The sequence below is a fragment of the Oryctolagus cuniculus genome, chromosome 17 (assembly GCF_051225735.1).
Source record: "Oryctolagus cuniculus isolate XC-2025 breed Fujian yellow rabbit chromosome 17, ASM5122573v1, whole genome shotgun sequence".
In the NCBI taxonomy this organism is placed as follows: Eukaryota; Metazoa; Chordata; class Mammalia; order Lagomorpha; family Leporidae; genus Oryctolagus; species Oryctolagus cuniculus.
Window position 1 is genome coordinate 61,755,052 of NC_142883.1, and position 21,771 is coordinate 61,776,822.

General features: G+C 55.8%; 1 protein-coding gene across 13 annotated transcripts in view; it reads left to right on the forward strand.

The window, feature by feature from the left end:
- Positions 1-538: 538 nt before the first annotated feature.
- Positions 539-21,771, forward strand: part of EPN2 (epsin 2) — a 68,024-nt gene continuing 46,791 nt past the window's right edge. For 5 of the 13 annotated variants that reach the window (XM_070061533.2, XM_089317869.1, XM_070061528.2 and 2 more), the window contains exon 1: positions 553-694. The gene's annotated coding sequence lies outside the window, so the exon portion shown is untranslated. Of the gene's footprint in view, positions 695-1,773; positions 1,910-21,771 lie in introns of those variants that run through there. The other 8 variants (XM_070061531.2, XM_089317868.1, XM_089317872.1 and 5 more) reach the window with 6 other exon arrangements.

Consider the following 21,771-nt stretch of genomic DNA (forward strand, 5'->3'; position numbering starts at 1 on the left):
ATCTGAAGAGCACATCACTGAACTGTCACTACGTGAACGCACTGGCAGCTCGAGGTCCCCACCGCGACCAGCGCCCCGCAGGTCCCAAGCCCCCTGCCAGCCTGGACTCCCTGCACGGTGGGGACAGGAGTCCTGGCCTGGGTGGTGCGTGCAGTGTGCGGCTGAGGGTCCCGAGCGCGTGTGTGGGGCTGGGGAGCCCTGGTGGGGGGTCGGAGTGACGGTTGCTGAGTATGAATTTGCCGGGATTAATTGTGTGGCGGTCGGGGGTGCGGGATTTGGGCGCTGCGGGAGGCTGGGCGGTCGGCGCGGGGTCGCGAGGACCCTGGGAGCAGCCGCAGAGCCGTGAGGAGGTGGGTGTGGCCTTCGCGGGGTCGCGGGGGCGGAGCCTCAAGTGGGCGGGGCCGGGGCGCCGATGGGGTCGCAGGGGCGGGGCCGGGGCGCCGAAGGGGTCGCAGGGGCGGGGCAGGTGGGCTCTGGGGCGGGGCCTCGGAGGGGCGGGGCCGGCGGGCGCGCGCACGCAGCCGGCGCGCCCCCTCCCGGCCGCCATGTTGGTTGGTGTGTGGGTGTCAAAGGGAGGCAGACGCGGCGGCGGCGGCGGCGGCTGCGGCTCCGCGGGCTCCGGTGGCTCCCGCTTGCCTTCCCAGCGCTACGGGCGGCCGCAGCAGCGCACACGCCCCGGCCCGGAGGAGCGGAGGTGAGCCGGGACGTGCGGGCTCGGGAGCCGCAGCGGGGCCGCTGGGCGCGGACCCTCCCCCTCGGCAGGGCGAAGCCCCCTGGAGCGTGCACCCCTGCCGCCTCCTCCCAGGCAGGACCCTCTTGCTTGCACCCTGGCCCCCTCCCGCTGCGAGCGCTCCCTTTCCTGTCCTCGGAGTCTGGGGCTCCCCGCACTCACACCTCCGACGCGGGCGCCCCCGGGCCCGGCGCCCCTTCCTCCGGGGCCATCCTGGTCTCCCTGGCGCCCCGCGTGCCCGAGCGCAGCCCCAGCTTCCTCCGGGAATCGGGGGAGGGGTCCTCGCTCTCCTCCGGGCCGAAGCGGGGCCTCCTTTCCCCCTCCCCAGCCGCCGCCCCCACAGCGCAGCGGGGACGGGGGCGGCGAAGCCGGGCTCCAGCTGCCTTTTGTTCCCGCGTGGGATGACAGAGACCCGGGCCGCGGTCCTGCGGGGCTCGTCGGGGTAGGGAGCGGCCTCTGCCGGGAGACCCTGGCCTGAGTCTCCCCGTGGGGCGGCTCCCTCGGAGCCGAGCGCGTGGGGGAAGAGGCTGGCGCTCGCCGGAGTCGTTCGTGCCAACAGGTTTTCGTACCTGAAGTTGGCTGGGTGGTTGAGCCTGAGCTCCCTAGAAAGCCCAGCTGGGGCCTGTGAAAACCCATTCCCGGGAGATCCCTCTGTCCGGGCGGGCCTCTCCGTGTTGTGCTGCCCCGGGGCGGGCGCATCTGCAGTCTGTGCATTAAGGGAGGGGGCTTAGGTATTATTGGGGTTCAGGTGGTGGTGGGGGAAACCGAGGCGCAGATTTGCCCAAGGTCACGCTGCAAAACTTTGTCAGTGGCAGAACTGGAAGCTCCGTCTCCAGTGTTCTCTCCACGAAATTTAAATTTTTTTTTTTTCTGGAGAGATGTTCAGAATTCCCTTCCCCTTTTAACATTCACGTAAGAAAACGGGCAGGAAAAGGCGAGAAGGACGAGTTCTTCCCCGAAAATACCCTGTGGACGAAAGGATTGGAACAAGGGGTTGAAATGATTGAACAAGGTGAATTTTAATTACCGTGCTCCGGGTCCCTGCATTACGTAATACAATGAGGAGTTGGCAGGAAACACGTGCACCTTGTAGCTGGAGATAGGGGATGCTCGCGCTGACAAGATCCTACTGAGTGCTTGGGTCTGCGCTGGGAGTTTGCATCTGTGGCCAGATGAGCGGTTGGTGTCTGTGCACGGCGGCTCGGGTGCTTGTGTTCTGAACAAGTGGTTGTGTTGGGGAAGCGCACCTGTGTCTTCCCGAGCTTTAATCGTCTGTCCTGCCCAGTCTCACGGGGAGATAAGTTTGGGAGAATGTGGGTCGCTGTGAGGCAGGATTCAGGCCGCCGGGCCAGGAGCAGGTTCCGATGGGTGGCCTGGTTGGATGACGCCTTGCTTCCATCTGCCTGCCCTGTGGGGGCTTCTAGCCTCCCTGCCGCCCCCAGGCAGACAGATGGGGATCTCTGGGGAGAACTGTTTCCCAGCAAGGCGTGAAGAATGCGAAACCTTCAAGTGTTAATACCCCGCCTTTGTAGAACTGGGCTGTAGAAGTAGGGTTGCTACAGTCTTTCATAACCAGGGGAGGTTTCCCAAGAGTGAGATTCTGATAAGAGCCTTGCAGAAGTGGTGAAGTTTTGGAAGCTCTGATTGGTGCTGAGGGCTTGGCTTGTGGAAGGGCAGGTGTCCCTCTACCCCAGGAGTTCTTCCTGACTTCCTGAACCACAGGCTAAGAGACTTTCATCCGTGGAATTGTCATCCTCCTGCGCTGGAAAGAGCCTTCAAGTTGTCTAACTTTCCGGCGCGTGTTCTCCCCTTTCTCAGCACTTTCCCTGTCCTGTTCATGGCGTGTGCATGACCAAGGTCCTTGCCCCTTCCTGGCAGGAGTACCTGGTAACCCTTAGCTTTGGAGAAGTCCTAGAGTGAGGACTCCAGGGATTTGAAGTTGGAAGGGATGTGGGGAATGCTTAGTTCTACCCGTCTTTGTCTCCTGGACTTCTTACTGGCGTGTTGGGTTTACATGCACCTCTTCTGTCAAGGCTCCGCCAGCCAGTGCACTGGTTGAGTCCCTGTTCCTGCACCCTCCCAGCCCCTCCACCCCATATACTCAGTGGGAGCCCGTATCTGGGGCTCTTGTGACCCTGTGATGTCTTGGAAGCCAGCGCCCTGCTGGGTTGTGGGTACTCGTGGCGGGCGCACAGTAAAGACCTCGCAGGGGATGTATTCTTGGGGGGCAGTGGGTCCAGCAGTCACATGTCTGTCACCTAGGTGCTGTCCCTCTCCTAAAAGTGAGAAACAGGCACGTGTCCAAGGTCACACAGCCCGGTGGAGCTGGGGGCTTTACATGAGTGACAGATCTGTAGAACTCCACAATATGTTTTTTTTTTTAAGATTTATTTATTTGAAATTCAGAGTTACACAGAGAGAAGGAGAGGCAGAGAGAGAGGTCTTCCGTCCTCTGCTTCACTCCCCAATTGGCCGCAACTCCAGGAGCTGTGCCGATCCAAAGCCAGGAGCCAGGAGCTTCCTCTGGGTCTCCCCCGCGGGTGCAGGGGTCCAAGCACTTGGGCTATCTTCTGCTGCTTTCCCAGGCCATAGCAGAGAGCCGAATTGGAAGTGGAGCAGCCGGGACTCGAACCGGCGCCCATATGGAATGCCGGCGCTGCAGGCGGCGGCTTTACCCGCTACACCACAGCACCGGCCCTGGACTCCAGAATATTATCCCTGTGCCTTGTTGGAGAGCCCAAGTCTCAGGGAGAGGCAGAGTGAACTGGAGGTTGCTGCTGGGATGAATCTGATGTGGGTCAGAGTTGAGGACTGGAGAAAGCTCATTCTGCTTTGTCAGCTGCTTAGGTCTGGCCGTCCGGTTTTTGAAAATTGACCAATTTTTCTGATACGTTCCTCGGTGGAATTTTTTTTTCTTTATTAGCTTGTTGAAAGTGTCTAAGTAGAAATCTAGAGAAACATACAATGAAATTAGTGTGTGTGTGTGTGCTGTCCCTTCCTTCCGTGGGCTGGTTTGACTGGACCCATTTCCAAACAAGTGCTTCAGTTTTTCATGTTCCAGAGTCTTGCAAACTGCTTAAGTCGCTTTTACGAAAACAGCCAGAAAGCCGATAGTTTACATTGGTGCATGGCATGGTTTTACCACCAGGTGTGAGTGGAAGAACAGAGCCCCGGAGTGGAGAAGCGGGAGCAGCTGGCGTGGCTGGGATTCAGACGCAGGCCCCTGACTCCCAGGCGTGGGTCCCTTTGACTCCAGCCTCTCCCGTGCAGAGCGCCAGAGAGAGATGGGATTCACTTCCAGGGACAGGGCGGATCTGTGCCCCGAGCATCGTTGTCAGGCTCATGTGAGAAGGTTGGGAATCGTGAATGAGGTGTCTGGCTTCTTCCTGACCGTGAGGCTGCAGTTTGAATGTCAGTCATTTAATGGACCCCTTTATCTGATAGGAGCTTGATTTAGGGTTTGATTAAAAAAAAAAAAAAAAGGTCCACTTTGAGCCAGCCTGGCAGCATTGTAGTGCCCCTGTGCGCGCATTGGATTCTTTGCGGTGACTCACTCCCAGCGCACCCAGTACTGCAGGCTGCTTTGTTCCTGGGCCCACAGAGGACTTTTCCTGGTGGTTTCCTGTGGGTGCTGGTCTGGGCAGAGTGAGCAGCGCGGTTAAGCGTTCCAGAGACAGAACAGGCAACTCGATTCTCTTTCTCTTCAAAGCTGTGCGCGGGATCGGGTGCGCCAGGGTCTGTCAGGGACGGGACCCAGCTTCCTCCTGGCCGCCCAGCTGCTAAGCAGAACAGGGAAAGCAGCCTGGTCCTGGGGGACGGCGAGCTTCAGGGCTAATGCGTGATGTGGGTTTAATCATTTATAATTCATCACTGCCGAGTGCAGACGTCACCCGTCCTCTGGTCCTCTCGCCTTGCGTCGCCGCAGCTCAGCTAGGCCACTCAGAGCAAATGGTATCGACAGTTTGGCTACAAAGTGGCAGACTGCTTTGGAGTCAGGTGCAGGCAGCTGGGCCTCCGGGGGTGGGGGCTGGGGGCGCTTCCATTTCCTGAGCTCTGGGGTGGGGCAGTCGTGGCCACGTCACGCCCTGAGCCAGCAGTGTTTCTCACACTCTAGTGCACATAGGCGGGGCCCTCTGCAGAGCTTCTGACGCAGTAGGTGAGACGTGGGAAGGGGTGTTGTTAACCAGCTCCCAATGCTGCTGCCGGCCTGAGACTGAGTGAGGGCACCTGCCGCTGTGCCAGGGGAACTCCAAAGCGACACTTCTTTTCTTTTTTAGATTTATTTATTTATTTGAAAGGCAGAGAGGGAGAGAGAGAGAGGGAGAGAGAGAGAGAGAGAGAGAGAGAGAGAGAGAGAGAGAGAGAGAGAGAGAGAGATCCTCCATCCACTGGTTCACTCCGAAGCTGATCCGAAGGCAGGAGCCAGGAGCTTCCTCTGGGTCTTCCACATGGGTGCAGGGGCCCAAGAACTTGGGCCATCTTCTGCTTTCCCAGGCCATAGCAGAGAGCTGGATCAGAAGTGGAGCAGCCGGGACTCAAACCGGCGCCCATATGAGATACTGGCGCTGCAGGCGGTGGCCTTACCCACTATACCACAACGCTGGCTCCAACACTATTTTCTGTCTCTGTAGTGCTGCTGCTGCTGCTTTTTTTTTTTTTTTTTTTTTTGACAGGCAGACTTAGAGAAAGGTCTTCCTTCCGTTGGTTCACTCCCCAGGAGCCAGGTGCTTCCTCCTGGTCTCCCATGCGGGTGCAGGGCCCAAGCACTTGGGCCATCCTCCACTGCATTCCCTGGCCACAGCAGAGAGCTGGACTGGAAGAGGAGCAACCGGGACAGAATCCGGTGCCCCGACTGGGACTAGAACCCGGGGTGCCGGCGCCGCAGGTGGAGGATTAGCCTAGTGAGCCGTGGCGCTGGCCCTGTAGTGCTTCTAAATACTGCTCCCAAGATGGCTGCGTGGCAGGAGGGAAGGAGATGTTCTCAGCGAGTTGCTTTTGCTTTGTTTCTTTCCTGACTGTAGCTTGGTCGCTGATCGCAGGTGCTGTTAACTTGGGTCGGTTGGGACATTTCCCTTAATGAGGAGGAGCTGAGACGTCCATGGCTGTCAGACGTGCAATCTTCGCTTCTGTGGTAGAAGCAGGTTCAGCATCCCCCCACGTCACATGAGACATGCACTGTTCAAGGCTTTCTAGAAATGCAGCTGGACGGCTCGGGTGCCAGGAGTACACGCAGACCATCCACGCGGATGGAAGGATGGAAGTCACTCCTCCTCCCTCCAGCAGTTCACGGCGGTTTAATATTCCTTGTTTTTTTTTTTTTTTTTGAGTTTGGGAAACTTTTTTCCTCCAGTAGTAATTAGCATCTTGTCCGTCAAAACCAAACACCTCCGTGTGGGAGGTGACCCCTGAAGGTTTTTGAGTGTCTCCCGGTATAGCAGGCGCTGTGCTGCTCCTTCTAGGCATCGGCATTTAATTTTCGCCAGTGGTCCTGCAAGACCTGTCACTGTTCCTCTTTTTGCATATGCGAAAACTAAGATTCAGAGTGGACCGGCAGCGTGCTGCAGGCCACACAGCCAGTGCGTGCCCCAGCTGGTGTCTGCTGCCACCTGTGTGGGACTCAGACTGCTTCGTGCCAGCTGCTCCCATTACCAAACTGTCCCCTCACAGCAGCCCCGGGAGCTGGGCGGGACCTGAAGTCAGGTCCCTGCCTGTCTGACTTCGGAGCTCTAGGAACGCATTCCTATGACGACACCGCAGCTCCCTGCCCAGGACCACAGAAGGCATTGTCGTGCCTCAGCTGCCCAGATGTGAGCCGCGGGGGCCTGGGGATGCTCCAGCCGGACTGGCTGCAGGGACGTCTGTGTGGGCTGGGAAGGCTTTTTGTCTGCAAAGCTGTGTTACAGTAATTGGCCAAGTTGCTCTTAGAGGGAAGGGGGCGTTTTTAAACTTTAATCCGGAGCCTTTGCATGCGGGTTCTGTAGATGTTCCACTCGGCTGCCGAGGGCCACAAATCCTCCCGTAATCCTGCTGCTAGAGCATGATGGCATTCCCACAGAAGAGCTGGGTGTGACGAGAAAGGCAGAGTGTCGCCTTCCTCCGTGGGCACTCGCACAGGAGCTCCAGCTCAGCTCTCACGGTGCCCCGAGGAGGCCGAGGTGAGCACTTTCCCAAGGTTTGCAGAGTGCCTGCAGCTCCCAGCCAAGGCGTGGTGAACAGCTGTGTTGCTGCCTGCCTTGCACTGTGGCAGGCCCTGGAGGTTTAGATCAGAGTCTGTGTTTTTGTGAACTCAAACTCTGAGGCGAATATATCAGTGGGAGCAAAACGTTGCTATCAAAAGACCGCCTCCTCTTTCCCAAGAGCCAAGACAATAAAGGAATACTGGAATACAGATGGGTTACTCGTTCACGTTTTTTTCTTTTTCTTAAAAAAGATCTGTTTATTTATTTGAAAGGCAGAGCAGCAGACACAGAAAGAGAAAGAGGGGGAGAGAGAGCTTCCGTCTTCAGGTTCACTCCAGATGGCTGGAACAGCCAGGGCTGGGCTAAGCCAGGATTTCCATATGGGGTGCAGGGGTCGTCCTCTGCTGCCTTCCCAGGCGCATCAGCAGGAGCTGGATCAGAAGCAGAGTAGCAGGGACTCAAACCAGCATAGCAAGTCGGGGCTTAACCGGCTGCACTACATTCACACTTTTCTTAAAAAGCCAACCCTCCCCGCCTACCTGTCCTGGTGTATAAAGAGCATACTAGGGAATGGTGGTCAGAGGAGAGATTTTTTTTTTAATGTCACCTGACGTGAGACAGCCTGGAGATGCAGAGCTGTGGTTGCTTCAGGGACAGTTTGACGACACCTGAATGTTTCCAGTCGATGTCAGCGGGAAAACACAGAGCACGTGGGCCCTGGAGTCGAAGGATGAGTGCAGAACAAATGCCACGTTTCTCTCTGCCGAGTTGAATGAGAAAACAACCTTTGTGAGATAATTAGAAGGTAGCAGTTTGTTGAGCTGTGATTGTGCGTCTTTGGGGTTCAAGAATGGGGAGACGAATCTAGAAGGCTGTGGAAGGCACCAGGGAGAAGACAGGGTGTGCGCTGGACCTTGCAGGATGGGGATGGGGTCTCGGAGCCGAGGCAGGTGGGAGCTGCATCAGGCACGGCCGGAGGTGGGCATGGTGTGTGTGTGTGTGTCCATGGCAGCTCTGTCTGGTGCATGGCCGCCAAGAGCAGGCCCCAGGGGCCTCTGGCCATGCTCTGATGAGGCAGCCTCGCAGGGATTTGGTTTCGTTGGCAGTAGTGGGGAAGGGGGCAGGTCTCCAGACTCTGTTCTCTAGGAGTATGTGGAGACAGAGGCGCTCTGGCAGTGGCCTGCAGGTGGAGGCGTGGCCCAGGCTGTCTTCCGGAGACTGGAGCAGTTTCAGACAGGATGAAGGAAGGCCAGAGGTCCACTGTTCGTGGAAGAGGCGAGCTCTCAGTGCTGGCAAGAGGTGTGCATTTGACATACAAGGAGCCTGCAGGTTTTGTTTTGTTTTAAAGATTTATTTTTTGGAAGGGCAGAGTGGCAGAGAGAGGAAGGGAGAGGTAGAGAGTGATCGAAATCTTCCATCTGTGGAGTTACTCTTCAAATGGATATAGTGGCCAGGGTTGGGCCAGGACAAAGCAAGGCGCCTGGAACTCCATCCAGGTCTTCCATGTGGGTGGCAGAGGCCCAGCTACTTGAGCCATCTTCCTCAGCTTTCCCAGGTGCTTTAGCAGGGAGCTGGATCAGAAGCGGAGCAGCCGGGACTTGAACTAGTGCTCTGATATGGGATGCTGGCATTGTAAGAGGTGTCACCTGCCATGCCACAGTGCTGGCCCCAGCTTACAGTTCTTATCCCTGGCTGCACCTGCAAACTGTGTGGCCTGGAAAACTTTTTATTTTTTAAAAGATTCATTTGAAAGAGTTAACAGAGGAGGAGAGGCAGAGAGAGAAAGAGAGAGAGAGAGGAGAGAGAGAGGTCTTCAGGTCTTCCATCTGCTCGTTCACTCTCAGTTGGCCGCAACGGCTGGGGCTGCGCCAATCAGGAGCCAGGAGCTTCTTCTGGGTCTTCCCACACAGGTGCAGGGGCCCAAGGACTTGGGCCATCTTCCTCTGCTGGAAAGCTTTTTAAAAATGCCTGTGATGGGACCTCACTTTGGACCCAAGAGGGACCAGTAGCTTTTAGAAGTGCCCCAGACAGTTCTAGCAGGCTGTGTGGGTTGAGAACCTGAGGTCTGTGTTCAGCAGCGTCTGGGTCTCCGAGAGTGTCAGGGATGGAGGTGGGAGGAGGTTGGAGTCAGAGAGCTGGAAGCGTTTGCCAGAATGAGAGATGGATGCTTGTGCGCGTGGGGCTGTTGAGTAACTGGACAGGCTTGAGAAAAGAGGGAGGGGTAGCTCCGCAGAGAGAGTGGAGAAGGTGAGGCAGGGGAGGAGGCTGCGAGCTGCCTGTGAGGTCACCCTCCCTGCACCCTGAGCGCGTGGAGCGGGCCCAGCAGGTTCTTACCTTGCAGCTTTTCATTCAGGCTTGCAGCAGACAGTACTTGTGAAATGCGAAACTCTGTTTCTTTCCTGTAGTTCCTTCACAGACAGTGTGATGTGGATTTCACCTGGCCGCCCCAGGAGTTTCACCTGGCATTAGGCCCCGTAATAGCATTCTGACTCAGGATCGTTCGGTCAAAACTGTCTCGTCTTGCGGTTCGTTCCTATAATGTGTTCTGTAGCCGATGCTTCCTGAGCACTTGTGTCTGTGCTGCGGGTCTGGAATCCGTGGGTGAATGCATTGTAAGTTCCTGCCCGCAGACAGCTTTGAGTCTGCAGGATGGGGCTCTTGGCCTAGGGACAAGTGACATCAACCTCGGAGAGGTTTGGGAGCTGGGTTCAGGCACCGAGGATGGAACCTGAGGCTCAGGGCAGGCATCAGAGGAAAGGAGCAGGAAGTTGAATCTTGAAGGAAAAAGTGCAAATCCTGGGGGACAAAGACGAGAGGAACCCAGGTCAGGTTGCAGGCCCTGTGTTGTGTGGCAGCCTGGAGGCAGGAGTGTCTGATCCAAGCCAGGCAAGGGAGGTGTGAGGAGGAAGGGCTGGACGCGTGGCGGACGCCCAGCTGCTGGCTGACCAGGCCGTCCCGGAAGGGCCGCGGGAGTTGGGGGAGATCTGATTCATGGGCCGTGCTTTGCATGCAGTCTTCCGATGGTGAGTGGCAGGGCTGTGGGTGCTCACCCCACCCCTAATCGGAGCAGCTCTGCCCCGATGAAAGTGGGGAACTCGAGAGAGCTCATTTGGAAAGTGCGTCTCTGTGTTTGAAGAAAGCCAAAGCTGTCTCCTTGCTGTAGGTGCTGGCGAGCGAGGCGGGGACTGAGGCTGCCGAGAAGGAGCTGGGAAACTCTGTCCCTTTGTGTACAGCGAGGGTGGAGTTGACAGGTCTCCCTGTCCCAGCCTGTCTTAGGGCCGCAGGGTGACTGATGCCTTTGCCACGTGCTGGGCTTTCATTTGTGGTCCCTCGGGATGTGAACTCCTATGTTAAGCAGCTCTGTTTTCCATAAATCCCTGGAGAATTGTAGGAGCATGTGGTAAGGTATGGGGCCTTGTGGTTAATCTGGGATGCATGTCATTAGTGGCTGGGTGCCAGGGAGGTGGGCCTGACCTTCCAGTCTGCTCAGTCCCCACTGGGGGACTGTGGGGCGGGCGGCTGGTGTCCACAGAGCTATATTGTGCCTCTCCGTCCTGTGCCTGTCTCTGAAGCATCAGCTGGTGCTGAGTCAGTTTCCCACAGCCACTGTGACAAATGACCACAACACAGTGGCGTAGATTGACTCGCTTGTGTAGGTGAGAAGTCTGCCTCAGGTCTTAGAGGGGTAAGGTCGTGGTGTCCCCAGGGTGCACTCCTGGACGCTCTGGGGCCCTCTGCCTGCCTTGGCTCATGCCCCTTCTGTCTTCAGAACCACCTGTGGTGGGCCCGCATTCCTCACGCTGCGACTCTTCTGCCTCCCACTTCCCCTTCGTATGCACGTGTGATTGAGGGCCCTGGGCAGTCCAGGGTATTCTCCTGATTTTAAAATCTGCTGATTACAAACTTTAGTTCTGTCTCCTTCGTTAATTCCCATTTGCCAAATAACCTAACATATTCACAGGTTGCAGGATTAGGATTTGGGAAGCCTTATTCGCCCCCCGGAGTTGCCAGCATTAAAATCAGGAGCTCTTGCCCAGGCACCCACAGTTTGCAAGTTGATGGACACATCAGAACACTTGGCAGCCGGGGGCCTGCACTGTTGCCTGGCAACAGCGGTTGGAGCCATGTCAGCACCATTGCTAGATGGGGCTTGCGTGTGCAGCTTCACTGTGGTGCCTTCTTACTTCCCTTCGTTCATTCTCTGGTTCCTGCTTCAGAGACACGAAGGCTTACCCAGCGTCTAGTCGTGGCAGCGTTCCCATGCTCAAGGTGGTCCAACTTGCCCACCTCCCGGACCTCCATCCGGCGGCCCGAGCCGAGTCTTGTCCTGAAGCTGCCTCCCTGCCTCTGCCTGGCTTGCACTGTCTCTCCTCTGTGTGTCCCACTGTGTCTCTGATGCTGTTTTTGGTGCATTGTTTGTGCCATGATGCCTTGTCTCCCATCTGCTCCTTTTCTGGCGCCCAACATGAGTACATTCTAGTGCTTTCTGTTTTATGGCTTGCATTGGCAGTGGCAACAGGTAAGTCCTCATGATGTACCTTTAGAGCAGTATCCGTCCAAGGCCAGGATCGCATAACCAGAGTGTTGTCCGAGCGCTCTTCCTGGATGCGGGGAGGGCAGCAGGCAGCAAGATGGAGACTCCTGCCGCCTTCCCCTGTGAATCGAGCTCCTTAAGAAGGAGCAGAAGGAAGTGAATAGACCATTAGTGTGCACCTCCTCCTGCCTCTCAGGCCTAGGGGTGAGCTCTTCTGCACTCTGGGGCTCTCTTAGAGGCATGTTGATGAGAAGACCCCAGCTGAGAGTGGAATTCCAAGCAGGCCTTTCAGAGCTTGCAGGGTGAGGGCCCCTTGGCCAAACAGCTCCCTGCACAGTGGCCTGTTGGTCTGCACTGGGGCTCTGGGGGGTCCCTTGGCCAAACAGCTCCCTGCACAGTGGCCTGTTGGTCTGCACTGGGGCTCTGGGGCTGACAGCTTAGGGGCAGGCCCTTCTTGTATCTGCACAGACTGTCATCCAGTATGTTAAAGGTCTTTGAAAGCTTGCTTATAACCAACACAAAAGGTTTCATTACGGAGGATTTTACACATGTAAAGGTAGAACAGACCTCACTCAGTTTCGGGTCTCCCCTTTCTTGGATTTTTTTAAAAGGTTTATTCATTTGAAAGGTGGAATTACAGAAGAGAGAGGGAAAGACAGATCATTTATCTGCGGCTCCCTCGCCAAATGGCCACAATCACCAGGTACTGCTTATGCCACGTTGTTCTCTTTTCTTGTGGTATTCTGGGAGGGTCTTCAGCTTTTTCCTTTGACCCAGGAGGGCCCTTCCCCCCCCCCCCCCTTTTAAATATTTATTTGAAAGGCAGAATGAGAGAGAGAGATCTTCCATCTGCTGGTTCTGCTGGTTCACTCCCCAAATGGCTGCAAAGGATGGGGCTGTGCCAGACCAGAGCCGGGAGCCAGGAGCTTCTTCCAGGCCTCCCACACAGGTGCAGGGGCCCAAGCACTTGGGCCATCTTCTACTGCTTTCCCAGGCCATAGCAGAGAGCAGGGTTGGAAGTGGAGCAGCCAGGACTCCAACCAGCACTCATAGGCAGCTTAACCCCTTATACCAGGACTCTGGCCCCGGCAGTTTCCTCTTGATTCCGTTTATGTCATCACGGTTTGAAAGAATTTGCAACTGAGCTGTGGTGCAGGTGATAGAAGAGCCCAGGACTGTGTGTGTAGCCTCAGCACGTGAGGGACGCAGAGGCCTCTTTGGAGTGTGTGTGTGTGTGTGTGTGTGTGTCTGTCTGTATCTCTGGTGAGTGTGGTCTGATGGACAGACCTTACTGTAAGAGGCTGCGGGTGTGAGGGTGGCCTTTCTTCCCAGAGGCATGGAGGGCAACATCGGCAGTCTCTGGGACTTTGTCCCCTCTTGGGTTATGGGGACAAACTTGTATTGTGAGAGCCATTCGGAGAAGAGCTTGTTTTCCTGGGCACCACGTTGGGCGCCTTTGTTCTAGGTGTTGTGACAGCGTGCTAGAGCCCAGGGTGGCAGGTTAGATGCATGGCCAGTGTGGGAAAGGGTCTGGGCGTGTAGGGTGCTGCACGTGCGGCCCCGAGGCATGGGGAGTAGCCAGGAGTTGACTGGTGGACCCTCTTCTGGGGAGCCAGGCCTGCGCCCGCCGTGCTGCCTCAGGCTGTGTGTTCACTTGTGCCGATTCAGTCGGAGGGAGGCCAATGGGTCTGGTGGATGGCCGGAGGCCCCTTTGCGTGGGCCTTCGGGAAACTCAGCTCAGCTATTCGTCCCAGCTGTGTGCGCCTGCGCGTTGAGTTCTGCCTGTGCTCCCTGTGCCGGCTTTGGTTTTCCTTCCGTTTCCCTTTGCCCGGGCTCTTTGTTTTCTTGCTTTTCATTCTGTTCTCTGGATTTCTCTATTTCTCTAAGCCAGAGGTTCTGCACTTTGGGGAAGTTGATTTAAGTCCTGATGATTGGCTGCACCCCTTCTGTTGTAGCTTTCTGGGATGAGGCCTGAGCGCGGATGTTTCTAGAGCTCTCCAAAGATTGGAATGAGTGGCTCAGGAGGGGAGCTGCTGCCGTGGGCTGTTCCAGCAACAAGGCAGGGATAAACAGACAGAAAGGGTGGAGTCTGGGAGGAGCGCCAGACCAAGGGACAGTGGTCTGATCTCAGAGGAGAGGATTATGTAGCCTCTAGCAGTTTCCCTGCCAGTGGCACCCGGTGGAGAAGCTCTGAGGAGCTACCCTCCTTGTCAGAGCCACAGAGGCTCCACCGGGGTTAGGAGGGACTGGAGATTCAGCTCTGAAGTCCTGAGCTTCCGGATCTTCTGTCCTGGGCTGTCCATTTATGCCTGATACCATCTTCTATGGAGATACAGAGAAGACCTAGTATGTAAAGAGAGATTTCAGTTTTTAAAAATTTCTTTTTTTTTTTTTTTAATTTTTTTGACAGGCAGAGTGGACAGTGAAAGAGAGACACACAGAAAGGTCTTCCTTTTGCTGTTGGTTCACCCTCCAATGGCCGCCGTGGCCGGCGCACCACGCTGATCCGAAGGCAGGAGCCAGGTGCTTCTCCTGGTCTCCCATGGGGTGCAGGGCCCAAGCACTTGGGCCATCCTCCACTGTACTCCCGGGCCACAGCAGAGAGCTGGCCTGGAAGAGGGGCAACCTGGACAGAATCCGGTGCCCCAACCGGGACTAGAACCCCGTGTGCTGGCGCCACAGGTGGAGGATTAACCTAGTGAGCTGCGGCGCCGGCCTAAAAGTTTCTTACTTTATGTGAAAGGTACAGAGAGAGAGAAAGAGAGAGAGAGAGAGAGATCTTCCACTGCTGATTCACACCCTGATTACTTGTAACAGCTGGGACCAGACCAGGCTGAAGCCAGGAGTCGGGAAAACTATCTGGATGGTAGGGGCTCAAGTACTTGAGCCTGTACCACCACCTGCCATGGCACGCCGTAGCAGAAAAATGGATCTGAATTGGAGTGGCTGGGATTCGAACCAGGCACTCTGATATGGGGCGCGTGTGTCCTAAGTGGCAACCTAAGTTCCTGAGCCAAGCACACAGGCCCGGAACATTCAAGCATGGCGTTTGCCACTAATCGGATGCCTCTCTCTGTGCTTCAGCACAGAGACAGAAACCCCACTCTCCCTGCTTAACTGAGAAGCAGGGAATCATGAAACAAACACTCTATTGATCTAAAACAGTGTATTTTAGCGCAGGAGAAAGCACTCGGTACTACAAGGAACTGCTGCTTGTCACCTAAGTGCATGCTATTAGGTGGACGTTAACTTTTGAAGAAAAGAGAAACAATTTCTTTGAACAAAGCAAATGCCCGAGTTTCTCCTAAAAAAAACCACCCTGTGTTGTTATCATTTCGTTCTTTTGCCTTTTGTGCAAAAATCTCGCCAACCTTTCTTCCTTCCCGACCATCTGAGGATGATTCCAAAGACTGTTAGAGTCAGCTCTCCGCAAACAGACTGCGTACAGTATGGTCTTTCTGCACCGATTCTCTTCTTTCTCTTGAGTCCCATGGAGATTGGTCGGGAGATCTGTCTGGATGGTGGCGACATGGAGGAGGGTGGCACCTTTCCCCATCCCGGCAGAGAGCTCTGTAACAAAAGACAGGTCCCCGGGAGAAAAGCAGCCACGTTTATTAATCGTCGTTCTTCATGACACAGGAGCCTTTGGAATGAAGACCCAGAGGCATAGGGGAAGATGAGGGTTTCGGAGCAGCAAGATTGGCTGTAGAAATATGGACAGTAGAGGGGTGAGCTAGCAGCAGCAGATGTGGGCACCAGGCCCGGCCCGTGCGCTCAGGTCCTCCAGGCTTCTCGGCTGTAGCGTTCCTTCCTCCTAGCTACGGGGCAGCACCCTCTTAGGGTCTGCAGTGAGGCTCCTAGGACCTGCTGTCAGGGGCAGGCCAGAGAATGACCTTTTTAAAAAATTTATTTATTTATTTGAAAGGCAGTTAGAGAGAGACACATGCACAGATTTTCTGTCTGCCAGTTTACTCCCCAAATGCCCAAATAGCAGGAGCTGGGCCGGCTGGAAGCTGGGAGCTAAGAACTGCATCCAGGTCTCCCATGTGGGTACAGGGGCCCAAGCACTTGGGTCGTCCTCTGCTCCTTTCCCAGGCACATCAACAGGGAGCTGGATCAGAAACAGAGTAGCCAGGACTGGAATGCCTGTGGCTCAGGTGGCGGCTTAACCCACTGTGCCATAGCACTGGCCCCGTGAGTTTCATGAGTTTCATTCGTCCTCCCTTCTCCCTCTCTCCTCCCCTCCCTCCCTCCCTCCTTTCATTCCTCCTCCTTTTTTTTTTTTTTTTTTTTTTTTTACTTGATAGAGTTTTTGAGGCAGAGAGAAAGGTCTTCCTTCCGTTGATTCACTCCCCAAATGGTCACCACAGCCGGCACTCTGCCAATCTGAAGCCAGGAGCCAGGTGCTTCTTCCTGGTCTCCCATGCAGGTGCAGGGGCCCAAGCACTTGGGCCATCCTCCACTGCCCTCCTGGACCACAGCAGAGAACTGGACTGGAAGAGGAGCAACTGGGACTGGAACCCAGCGCCCATATGGGATGCCAGCGCCGCAGGCGGAGGATTAGCCAAGTGAGCCACAGTGCTGGCCCCCTCATTCCTTTTTAAGATTCATTTATTTATTTGAAAGGCAGAGTTAACAGAGAGGCAAAGGCAGAGAGAGAGGTCTTCTATCTGCTGGTTCACTCTCCAGTTGGCCGCAATGGCTGGAGCTGCACCTATCCAAAGCCAGGAGCCAGGAGCTTCTTCCAGGTCTCCCACAAGGGTGCAGGGGCCCAAGAACTTGGGCCATCTTCTGCTTTCCCAGGCCATAGCAGAGAGCTGGATCAGAAGTGGAGCAGCCGGGACTCGAACTGGGGCACATATGGGATGCCAGGGCTTTAACCCACTGCGCCACAGCACCAGCCCCCTCCCCCTTTTTAATCCTCCCCCTTAAATCTCCTCTCTTAAAGAAAGGCATCTGTGTAGTCTCTGTGGTGCTATCCCTAGCACGTCTACAGCATGGCGCCTGCCACGCACATTCTCTCCCTGTGTGCAGGTGGTCCCCATGGGTAGCGTCCCCCAGGGACATTGTGGGCTCAGAGGGGAGAAACACTTGTCATAGGTTGTGCCCAGCTGCGCCTTACCAAGTGCTCTGTGGTGTGTCCCCACTGACAGTGTGAACGCTTGTTGGCCCACAGCCTTGCTGACGAAGATGTAGTCAGATGTTTGGGGTTTTGCTGGCTGACAGGTATAAATGCTATCTCAGTATAGTTTGGATTTGCACTTTTCTGAAGTGTGAGCTGATCATGCTGTCATGTTTTAAGGACCATTTATAACTCTATTCCTTCTCCCTGTCCAACCCCCCGTCCCACCCCCACCCCCACCGCCTTGGGTTTAACGATTCAGACTGTGGCATTGGGACAGAGTCTGGTGCTTGTTGGGACAGAACCACAACCGTGGCAGCTGTCCAAGGTTTGACGTTAATGGCCACAGACACATTTTCAGCCTGGCCACAGGCAGGCGTGGGTGTGTTTGCATCCTACCGGGATGGGTCCCTGACGCGCAGAGAGCTGCCAGCCCGTCACTTGTCAGTGCCCTGCCGTGGCATGGTGCATGTGTTGTGTGTCCAGGGTGTGTGGCCAGAGGACTTGGTGTCTTGTATGGATGCAGGATGGTGGAGTACCAAACTTTGTTGTTAGAAGTTTTATTAATTTATGTGTCATACAGTCAGTTTCACCCATTTGAATTTTAATATCTGGATATGACTGGGAGATTTTTAGTGTATTTAAGGTGGTGCAACCGTCAACATAATCTTTACTTCTAGAACATCTTATCACCCCCAGAAGTAGCCCTGTACCCGTAGATAGCCCCTCCCCGTGCCACTGTGAGGCTGCTGTGTGTCTGGAGGTTTGTCTGCCCTGAGTGTCCACGTCGGTGGGGTGTGCGTGGCTGGCCTCTCACTCAGCATCGTGTGTTCAGGATTCCTGCGTGTTCGTTCCTTTTTTGAGGGCTGAGTACTCTCCCAGGTGTGGGCACACCACTCATCTTGCCTGCACTCTGGCTGTTGTGTGGAGCGCAGGTTTGGGCGTAGGCAGGCACCCCCTGTTGTCATGACAGGAAGGGAATGTGGGGATGGCAGTTGCCTTTTTTTTTTTTTGCCAGGTAGAGTTATAGACAGTGAGAGAGACAAAAAGGTCTTCCTTCGGTTGGTTCACTCCCCAAACGGCTGCTGTGGCCGGCACTGCGCCTATCCGAAGCCAAGAGCCAGGTGCTTCTCCTTGGTCTCCCGTGCGGGTGCAGGGCCCAAGCACCTGGGCCATCCTCTACTGCACTCCCGGGCGGAAGGATTAACCAAGTGACCCAGGGCGCCGGCCCCACCTTTGATTTATTTATTTGAGACAGAGAGACAGAAGGAGGGCAGCCGCTCCAGTGGCATTGCCTGGTTCACTACCCGCCTGCCTGCTCTGGTCAGGACTGGGCTGAGCGGAAGGCAGGAGCAGCGACCCAGCCCAGGTCTCCCGTGTGGGTGTCAGGAGCCCAGCTGACTTGAATTATCACTTGTTGCCTCCCAGGATCTGTATTGGCAGGAAGCTGGAGTCAGGAGCCAGAGCTGGCCTCGAACCAAGGTTCTCCCGTGTGGGACCTGGGCCTCTGAGCTGGTCTTGGCCACTGTGCTACAATGCTGCCCGGCACCTGCCTTCTGAAGTGCTTGACAGAGAGTGGCACACCTGCCTTAGGTCTCACCATCCAGTGTGTGACTGACCTGGGGGAGTGGGAAGGCGCGATCCTTCCTGGAAGTGTGTGGAGAACTGACAGGCGAAAGAGGAGTGAGGCTCCCTGGGAGCCAGGAGGGCGGCGGTGTGTGGACGGGTCCCTGGGAAAGCTGTTCAGGGAGGCGGGCGTGGCAGGGGAGCAGTTACAGGGCGACCCTGGGAGCTGCCTGCCGGCGAGACCTCACATTTACAAGGAGCATCTTCTTCTGTAAAGATTTATTTATTTATTTGAAAGGCAGAATTACAGAGAGGTGGAGAGAGTGTGTGTGTGTGTGTGTGTGTGTGCGCTTCCATTTGCTGGTTCACTCCCCAAATGACAGCAACAGCCAGAGCTGTGCTGATCCAAAGCCAGGAGCCAGGAGCTTCTTCCGGGTCTCCCATGCAGGTGCAGAGGCCCAAGCACTTGGGCCATCCTCCACTGCTTTCCCAGGCCATAGCAGGGAGCTGGATCAGAAGTGGAGCAGCTGGGACACAAATTGGCACCCATGTTGGATGCGGACACTGCAGGCAGCGGCTTTACCTGCTATACCACAGCTCCAGCCCCATAAGGAACATCTTAGATGGGTCTGGGGATACTGGAGCAGAGAAGGGTGACCACCTGGAGGTGACTAAACTTGATTGAGGTTGACAGTTGAGCCCTTCTGAGTTTGTCCCAGAGGCCAGCTGGCCCGGTGGAGAGGGCAGAGCAGCAGCCCAGCTGCAGGACCTGCCACAGGTCCTCCTCCCTCTCTGCACTTGCAGGATGCCTCCCTTGCACAGCTGCAGCAAGAGTAGGGCCCTGAGGCCCCCTGGCCATGCCTGCCACCTATCGCCTTGAGCCTGCAAGCACCGGGTGGTCGGTGCTGGCCTTCCAAGGCCTTGGGTTTGTGTTTTCTTTGTGAAGCAGCGGTGGCTTGCCGGACAGTCCTGTGCTCACGGCCTGGGTCTCCCTGTGATGGCTGACGCAGGGAGTGGCAGGCGCGAGGAGGAAGGCTGGGGGCACTGACATGACCAGAGTGTATTCCGAGGGCGAGAAGGAAGCAATCTTGCACCAGAAGGGTGGTAGCAGAGCATTTTCTGGGTGCGGGAGCAGCTGGGCAGGTCTGCGGCTGGGCTCAGTGGTCAGTGCTGGAAGTGCGCCCCTGGATTCTCATTTTTCTAAACAAAGCCGGACAATAGCAGTGTAAACATAGTTTGGCCAGAAGCACTTGGCTAATGGAGATAAAACCAAAAAGGAAAATAACAATTTTCGTTTCCTCTTGGTTTTTGTGTTTTGACATTTGGTGGGAACACTGCTAATTTTTTTTCCAAATACTGCTAATCTTTTAAAAATTAAAAAAAATGCACGGTTTACAAACTGCTGTTTGCGCTTGCTTTGTTCAGTTTCAAGGACTCCAGCAACCCCTGGCCTGGATGTCAGCTTGAGCAGGTTTGCTTTTTTCAGGAGGGGGTGTGGTGAAGGCACAGTGGACCTGGATGGCGGGGGGGGGGTGTTTTATCCCCTGGTTCACTCTCTAAATGGCCATAATGGCTGGGGTGGGGCTGAGCCGGAGCCAGGAGCTTCATCCAGGTCTTCCACATGGGTGTGAGGGGCCCAAGCACCTGGGCCATCTTCAGCCGCTTTCCTAGGTACATTAGTAGGAGCTGGATCTGAAGTGGAGCAGCGGGACTTGGGCTGGAGGCCATATGGGCTGTTTAACCTGCTGTGCCACAAGATCGGCCCCCACCCTTTCTGTGTTACACACGGAAAGGCAGTTCTAGCCCGGTGAACAGTGTTAAGACTGTATCAGGGGAGGGCGTAGCAGCCAGTGGGTTAAGCTGCAGCTTGAGATACCTGCGGCTCTTCTCACTGCCAATTTGAGTCCAGCTTCCTGCTAATGTGCCCAAGTCCTTTGATCTCTGCCACCCACATGGGAGACCCTGATGGGTTCCTTGCTCCTGATTTCAGCCTAGCCCAGCCCTGGCCGTTGTGGGCGTTTGGGGTGTGAGCCAGCAGGTGGGGGTACCATCTCTGCGTCTGTTTTCCCTGTCTCTGTCTCTATCTCTCCTCTCGCTGTCACTTTGGCTTTCAGATAAATAAATTTTCAAAATAAGCTATACTGTTGATAGGCCGTGTTCTGTATTCATTGTGGGCCTCTGTAGGCTCTTGCTTTGGAGGTGTGAGGGGGGTCGGAGAGCTCCAGGAGAGGGGGAAGTGGTGGAGCAGGTGGGGGCCGGACTTGGTGCCCTGTGGAGTCATTCATTGCTGCAGCAGATGTGTACCAGGCGCCACGCCAGGCCCTGCACAGTCTGGGCCTCTGTCCCCTGAGAGCCTGCAGTCCAGAGGTCGTGGGAGAAAGGGAGGGTGGAGGGAGAGCTGGAAGCCTCAGGCCCAGGCAGCTGGGCAGCAGGTGGTGAGTCCCAGGCAGAGGATCCCCGGAGGGAGGGCCAGTGGGACGAGACATGGTGACTTCAGCTCTGTCCTGAGACTGGAGGCCGGGCTGGCACGCGTGACGCTCCCCTGTGAGGGGTTCTGAGCCATTCCTTGGTGGTCTTCGGTAGAAGGCACCGTCATCGCAGCTCCCTGTTCCCTGCTTCCCTGCCGCTGGATGTACCTCCCATGTCTTCACCCCATTCCTGGCTGCTTCGTGAACTTTGCTGATGGTCATTCACCTCCTCCCGGCTTCCGTCCTCATTCTCTCCACGGCCCTCTCACCTCCCCCTGGCAGCAGTGGCCGTTTGGCTGTCCGTTCTTTGTACTTGTCCTGCCCTACACCTCTGGTTCTGCTTGTCTGAAATAAAATCGTGTATTCTGCCTTCCAGGGGAGGGCACGTCTGCTCCTGGTCACACCTACCCCTCCTGCACCCCTCCCCCCCCCCCCCGCTGGCCTCTGATGATCTCCTGCCCTTTGCTGCTCCCCTGCCACGCCCACACTTGGGCTGTCATCTCTTTCCATCACTCAGTCCTGGCATCAAAGTGGTCTTCCTGTCTGTGTCCCCCGCTCTGCCCCAGCCTTCTACCCACAGCTGCTTGTCCAGGATGTCAGAAATTCTGTTCTGATGACGTCAGCTCCCTGCTCCCAAGCAAAACAAAACCCAGCTTCAGTAGCTTTGCCTTCAGTAGATCCCAAAATAATTTTAAGGTGGTATATACAGTTGGGTGGTGTTCGCTTCAGTCTTTAAAATGTCACAGCCCTTTGACAGTTTCCTGGAAAGGTAAGCACACAGTGTATGGAGCAGCAGTCCCTGTTCTCAGTCTGCGCGCAGGACAGCTGCAAACATGTGCACACAGAGACTTGGACACAGGCGTCCATGATAGCCAGACATCCTGGAAACAGCTCGGAATGTCCGTTGACTGATGAACAGACAGCACAGAACGAGGTATATCCCCACCATGGAGGAGTGTTTAGCCCTCAAGATGCATCAGGTGACACGGATGAGGCTTTCCAACACTGCTGAGTGAAAGAAGCCAGGCACAAAAGGCCACGCCCTGAGTGATACCATGTGTGTGAGACGTCCGTGATGGGATGCTCCAGGGGGCCAGCAGTAGATGGGTGCTTGCCAGGGGCTGCAGGAGGGAGCAGTGAGTAGTGACTGCTAACAGATACCGGCTTGTTTT